The sequence below is a fragment of the Cavia porcellus genome, unplaced genomic scaffold (genome assembly GCF_034190915.1).
Source record: "Cavia porcellus strain 051 isolate PalLab524CR breed Dunkin Hartley unplaced genomic scaffold, mCavPor4.1 scaffold_1, whole genome shotgun sequence".
NCBI lineage: Eukaryota > Metazoa > Chordata > Mammalia > Rodentia > Caviidae > Cavia > Cavia porcellus.
The window spans coordinates 235,278,536-235,285,635 of record NW_026947484.1 but is presented as its reverse complement, the minus strand read 5'-3'; the positions used below and the strand labels follow the sequence as shown (position 1 = coordinate 235,285,635).

Sequence of the window (7,100 nt, the reverse complement as noted above, 5' to 3'; positions counted from 1 at the left end):
GTCACCCAGCAGCGGGGGAGGGAAGGCCTAGCCCAGGGTTCAGCAAGATCTGAGCCAGCATTCCCTGAGAGCTGGCAGAATCCACTTGTAGGAACCCAGCTATTGCATCAGGAGCAGGTTCCATCCTGGAAGCTGCCTTGCTCTAAGTCTCTCACTGTGCCTCATCTGGTTGGCTACTGTGTCAGTTCCTCTTCTCAAAATGCTCGCTCCTGGGGAACAAGAAGTCAACAAGAAGCTAAGACCTCCTGTGAGTCGGCGTCATGGGCAGGCTGACGGGGGAGAGTCAGATCCCAGTCCACTCCAGCCTGCGGGCAGGGAGACTAGAAGAACCCCTTCCTCTCTTCCTCCACCTCAGGAGACTGGCTGGTCCAGAGGGACACAGGTGCGATGCTAGCTAATGAAGGGAAACACAGCTTAATGCGTGTAGTGTTTAGTGTTTCACTGCCTTTGCAGGATCGTCTATGTGGAGGACAGTGGTGTGCAGTGCAGCATCTCTGGGGATCTCCTTCTGAAGGTGGCGGCCATTGTTTAAATTATCTTGTTTTGAAATCCTTTGTCATTCTCATTGTTTTGTTTGGTTGGATTTTATTGTGCTTTATCTTGTTTGATTTTATTATATCTGATGGCATGGGCAGCTATTTCAAAGATAACAAGATATATTACTGTAGTCATTTTGGATTTACTATTATCTTGTTTTGAAGTCCTGTACCACATTCATTGTTTTGTTTCTGTTGGTTCTATTCTGTTCTGTTTTGTCTGATTTTACTGTGACTGAAGGTATGGGCAGCTGTTTTGAAGACAAGAGGCACTATGGTAACCATTGTTGATTTTCTATTATCTTGTTTTGAAATCCTGTGTCACTTACACTGTCTTGCTTTGACTGGATTTATTGTTTTATTTTGCTTGGTTTTAGTCTCTTTAAAATAAAAAATTTTTTAAATGCTTACTCCTAGGCTCTATCTTGGATGTATTCCTCCGTGAGTGCTGTCCAACAACCTGTGTTCCCACCCCTCAGTGATTCCAAACACACTGAAGTTGGAAGATCAATTAATCAATCCTCCCTTAAGCAACAGTAACACGAACCCAGATGCTTGGGCAAGTACGGGGTCGGGGGAAGCTGGGTGTGGTGGTGCATGCTTGTAATTCCAGCGTTCTAAAATGCTGAGGCAAGATTACAAGATTGAACCCAGCCTGGAAAACTTAAAGGACAGAGCATCAGGTGATGTACATAGATTCAGGCTTAGGCTCAGAACAGATGGGTGCCTTCTTCAGCTTAATTACATCTGCAAACCCTAAATATGCAACAAGAAAGGAAACAGCACATCATCTGTGATACAAATGAACTCAGTGAACTACATAGTTATTATAAGGTGATATTAAAGTTTAGGGAAATATTTGTTATTAAATGTCATAGTAAAGGTAGAAGACAACTAGAAATATGAAAAAAACTACACAAATATGAAAAATAAAATTATGCAAAGAATGGGCTTTGAGAATTGTGACCAATAATCTCTGCTTCTTAAATTTTTTAGAAAATCTGTTACAGTTGTTAAAAGGTACCTTTCTATGGCCCCTTTTCTGAATTACAAAATGTTACACTGGGTATAGGGCATGTACATCTAGTCTTTGCTACTCAAGAGGCTGCGGCAGCAGGATCCCGAGCCCAGAAACAACAGCAAGACTCAGTCTCAGAAATAAACAAACATGGGAGCCAGGAGTTTAGCTTAGCAGCGTAAGCGCCTGCCCCGGCAAGCTCGAGGCCGTGAGTTTGATCCCTGGAATCAAAAAAATTAAAAAATAAAAAAAACAGGGCCAGGTGGTGACTTTGCTTCCTGGTATCACAAGAAAAAAAAAAAAAAGATAATGATATGCTATATATTAACTAATGTTAATTATAAATAAATAAACAAACCAGGAATGATGCAACCTTCTATAATCCCCAAATTCTAGGAAGGTGAGGCAGGAGGATTGAAAGTTTGGATCTATCCTGGGCAATTTAGTGAGGCCCTGTCTCAAAATAAAAACAAACCAGGCACACCTATAATCCCAGCACTCAGGAAGCTGAGGCAGGACAATCATTGCAAATTCCAGACCATCTTGGGTTGCAAAGTGAGCTCAAAGCCAGCCTGAACGACACAGTGAGACCCTGTCTCAAAAAGCAAAAAAGAATTAAAAAGTAAAATAAAAAGGGCTGGGGGTTCAACCTCCAGTGCTACAAGGAGGAGGAAGAGGAGGAGATGATGGAGGAGAATGAAGAGGAGGAAAAGCAGGAGAGATGAAGGGAGAGAAGGGAAGGGGAGGGGAGGGACACAGGGAGGGAAAGAGGAGGAGACATGGAGGACAAGGAGGAAGAGGAAAGGCAGGAGGGAATGATGGAAGAGAATGAGATGCGGAGGAGGGGAGGGGAGGAGCAGGAGAAGGCTGGCGGAGCCAATCCTGCTTGGCATTGCCCTCCGCCACGCTGTCCTGCACACATGGAGGCCTGCCCGGGAGGGACCACCCTGTTGCTTGCACATGAAAACTTCTTGTGGGCATGGTGTAATCCCAGCTACTTGGGAAGCTGAGACAGGGAGGCTGCAAGTTCAAGCCCGGACAAGATAATGGCTGAGGATATGGTCCAGTGTGAAGGCCCTGGGCTCTTTGGCTAGTATTAAAGACAAAAGATAAACTATACCCAGGACTGACAGCTACAGTAACAGAAGTGCATGACTGCTCAGAACTCGCCAGTTTTGAGAGGTAAAAAGTATCCCCCCACAAGGTCCTCAGAGCGACCCCAGCACTGAGGGACAGACAGCAGGATGACCACAGGTTCCAGTCCTGCTGGGGTAACCCAGGAGACCATCTCAAAGCAAAAGAGTTGAGGACATTGCTCAGGGAAAGGCCCAGCGTTCCACCTCCAGGACTTCAAAACAAAAACAAAACAAAAGCTGGCTGGCAGCGTGGCCTCGCCTGTTCTCAGCATCCCCAACCTGAGCTGAGCATTGAAGCAGCTTGAGCACAGCAGATGCGGGTCCCCCAGGGCCCCTCTTGTCCACCCCCAGATCTGCAGGGAGCCGGCAGGAAGGGGTCTCAGGAGCCAGCGAGGGGGCGCCAGCCTCCAAAGCCAGCCTGGAGCAGGTCTGGCTGAATACTTCTGGGCCACTCCTGCCTGTGCCCCTTACTGCCGGCGGGTCCCAGCCTCCGCCTTCCTGGGGATGAGGGAGGCAGCGCAAGCACCTTCCCTTGGGAGAATTAGGGTTAGGGCCAAGGTGTGGATCCAGCCAGAAGGAGCAGGCAGAGTGAAATGTAAGGGACACAAGTGCTGAGGATGTAGCTCAGTGACCCGAGAGCCTTCCTGTCAGGTGTAAGGTCCTGAGTTTGAGTCCTGATTTTAAAAAAAAAGAGAGACACAGTCTCATTATAATGCTTCCCTTTTCAGCCTTTGGCTGTTCTAATACTTGAGCATCTTCAGGACAAAGTAAATATTCCATCTCGACTTACTATCACACAAATGAATGAAAAATTGCTGGATTACAAATAAAACTTGAAACAAAGTTGGGCGTGGTGGCCCACGCTTGTGATCAAAGCACTTGGGAGGCTGGAGCAGGAGGATCTCCATGAGTTTGAGGCCAGCCTGGGCTACACAATGAGTTCAAAGGCCAGCCTGCATTACATAATGAGACCGTGTCCCAAAAAACCAACCAAAACAGCAATGCCCTGAAGGGAATATTGCAAATTTCCTATTCTAGTGCAAAGGTTATAAGGGGTATGGAGGCTGCTTTCTCCCAGTCACAACCTCCGTGGCCTGAGCAAGTGTCAGAGTCAAGCCGTGGCCCTGTGGACTGCGTGAGAAGGCACAGCGTGGACACGAACACCTGAAAGGAAAAAACAGAGGAGAATAAAGGATTCCTTTCTGCTCTCTCTGTACACGGTGTGCTTCTTAATTCATGGCTACTATTTTATCAAGCTATTTGGCAAGTTACGGTTACTCCTTAAAGGTAAGGAACTCATTTTTAACACATTTTTATCTTCAAAGACTCAGTTAAAAATCCAAGCCAATCCTTGACACAGAATAGCATCTAAAGGAAATTCACTAGGATGTATCGAAGATTCAGGAGTGCGGCCAGTGTGTGCTTAGAGGGGAATGTGTGTAAGCCCTACACCAACAAATAAATCTCATACCAATAATTTAACTTTCCACTTTAAAACACAGGAAAGCCGGGTGTGGTGGCACATGCCTGTAATCCCAGCACTTGGGAGGCTGAGGCAGGTGATCGCAGTGAGTTTGAGGGCAGCCTGGGCTACATAAGCAAGTTCAAGCTCAGCCTGTACTACATAGTGAGGCTCTGTCTCAAGTAAACAAACAAACAAAACAAATTAAAAATAAATAGAGTTGGGGATTTAGCTCAGCAGCACAACGCATGCCTGGTAAGTGCAAGGTCATGAGTTCGAATCCCAGGAAACTAAAAATAAATAAGTAAATAAACAAACACAGGAAAAAGGGGCTGGGGCCTGGCCCAGCAGTGGACTGTGTAGTTAGCACGCAGAAGCCCCTCGCTCAGCTCAATCCCTGCACCCATCCCAGGTTTGCTCTGTGGAGCTCTAGACACGTGTGGGAATATTTGGTCAGTGCTGGGCTTCAGGCAGATGAGACCCCAGGGTGATGTAAGGAACAATATTCTGTGTCCTGACGTGAGGACAGTGGCAGGGAGACCGTGCACATGGCATCTTCAGACACCTTCATGGGAATAAGAAACCTGCTTCCCTCGGGACTTCAGATGTCCGACAGCCCTGTGCCACACTGAGAGGTCAAAGAAACATATGTCCTGGAGAGGAGCCAGCACAGCGCTGGAGCCCTCACGGTCGCTGATGCCAGCTTCTTCTTCAGAATGGAACCCTGACAACGATACAGGACACACAGACACATCGAGCAGCAGCAGTCTACAAACCCAGCGCCAGTAATTCTGGGACCACCACCTCCGACATGTCATTGTGGTGGGTCAGCAGTCAGCCCAAGAGGAAATCTGGGTGCTGGCAATGGAAGCTTGCAAGGCCCAAGACCCAGGCAGAAAGGCAGAGCGGGCACTGACTGAGCTATTCGCATCATGGATTTTCAGAGGAGGGAAAAGTTGAGAGCTACCAGCTGCTAAAGCTCGAGGAACCATTTGGAGTTATTTCAAATCATACACTTCTAAGTAAAATTAATGAGGCATTTATTGAAATGGCACCTACAGAAGATGCTCAGGCGGCTGTGATTATACAACTACGCCAGCATGAGTGTTTGGCAAGCCAGTGAGAGTTCATTTATCCCAGAAACATAAAAGAATGCAGAAAACTGAAGGAAAGCCAGATCAGAAATCTGATCAAAAGCAAGAACTTGGGTGCGTGATACATCTCAGTAATCTACCCCCTGCTGGCCATGCCGATAGTCCTGGAGCTTGCTGAGCCTTACGGAAAAATACACAGTTATATATCCATGAGGATGAAAAGTCAGGCTTTCATCGAGATGGAGGCCAGAGACGACGCTGTGGCAACGGCTTGACCATTGTCTGAAAAAGCCCTGTGGTTTCAGGGGAGACGCTGACCTGTCTGAGAAATAACGATGAACTGTACTGAGGATTCCCAACACTGACTTGTTGAAGAAAGGTAAGTCCTGGAAAAGGTCTTATTCTGCAGCTGCAGACAATCTCCAGGGGATCAGAAGGCCACGCCAGATGGTCCTCAGGAGACAGAAAGCACAGCCACACAGAAGAACAAGAAGAGCGGTCAGTGACGATGCCGAGGAAGACACGAAGGAGGACCGCACAGAACAGGAGCCTCGAGAATCCGAAGATGAGCGACCGGAGATGAAGAGCAGCTGCAGCAGCTCTTCTGGAAACGGCAGTTCAGTGGGGATGAGACGCCTCGCTAGGTTAGGTGAGGTGGCTTCTGATGGGAGAAAGGAGCCATCCGAGAAAGCTCAAAAAGAGGCAAATGCTTCGGCAGCAGTCAGGAAAAGCTCAAAAGGCGGACGAGATCAAGCAACCTGATCATGACAACAAAGAGCGTTGGAAAATGGAATTAAAAATGAGGAAAATACAGAACCAGGGCTGAGTCTGCCGAGGATGTTGATAATCCTGATAATGATACCAGTGAAAATGCAAGTGGCCGAAGAGGCGCAAACAAGGGGGACTTTACAATCCAGAAAAGCACAGAACTGGCCGCAGCAGCCCAGTGCTCCCGCTGGTACAGACTATGTCACAGTCTGGCCACAGAGAATGACGTTGTAAGCTAAAATGACCTTCACTACTAAAAAAAAGATAATGTGGAACCAAACTGGCTGTGGTGGTGCACACCTGTCATCCCAGCACTCAGGAGGCTGAGGAGGAGGATCCTTGCAAGTTCAAGACCAGCCTGGGCTACAAAGTGAGCCGGAGGCCAGCCTGAACTGCACGGCGAGACCCTGTCTCAAAAAGACCAAAAAAACAAAACAAACAAACATAGAACCATTCAGATAAATGAAATTCAGTAATTCAAACTTCAAAGAAATGTCAACAACTTTTGATTCAATAAAAAGCAAAACTGACTGTATTTTTATTACTTTCATCTGAAACATTCCACATTTTAGTCTCAGCCTGGCAGACTTTTTCTTTGCTGTCTGAAACAGTGTGGGTTGCATTTCACTCTTAGAGAACTTTCTGTGCGATTGGCAGTTCCAGTGCAGATGCAGTTTTCTTGAGTGTCATGCTGTTGTTAGGTAATAAGAAATGTGAAGTAATTGGGTTTAGATTTTGTAATTTCTCCCCTGGGTTCCAGATATGTTTTATGTTCTACCAGTCAATGTATTTTCAGTGAAATGTAAAAATATTCCCGTTCTCTTTGAACAGTATTAATTTCTGGGGATCTGGCTTGAATCCTGCAGCTGTCATGCATCTTTGGTATAAGCAACATTTGCTTTTTGAAGTGTGCAGACCATCTTCATAGTTTCAACATGTAACTTTACATTTTTGCATTTTAAAAACAGTTTGGGGGCTGGGGATTTAGCTCAGCGGCATAAGCACCTGCCTTGCAAGCAGGCAGTCGTGAGTTCGATCCCCAGTACCGATAAAAAGGAAAAAGACAAAAAAACCCAGCTAAAAACA

The 7,100-nt window shown here is 46.5% G+C and overlaps 1 pseudogene; it reads left to right on the top strand.

The window, feature by feature from the left end:
• Positions 1-260: 260 nt before the first annotated feature.
• Positions 261-6,075, top strand: LOC100722456 (matrin-3-like; annotated as a pseudogene).
• The last annotated feature ends 1,025 nt before the right edge of the window (positions 6,076-7,100 follow it).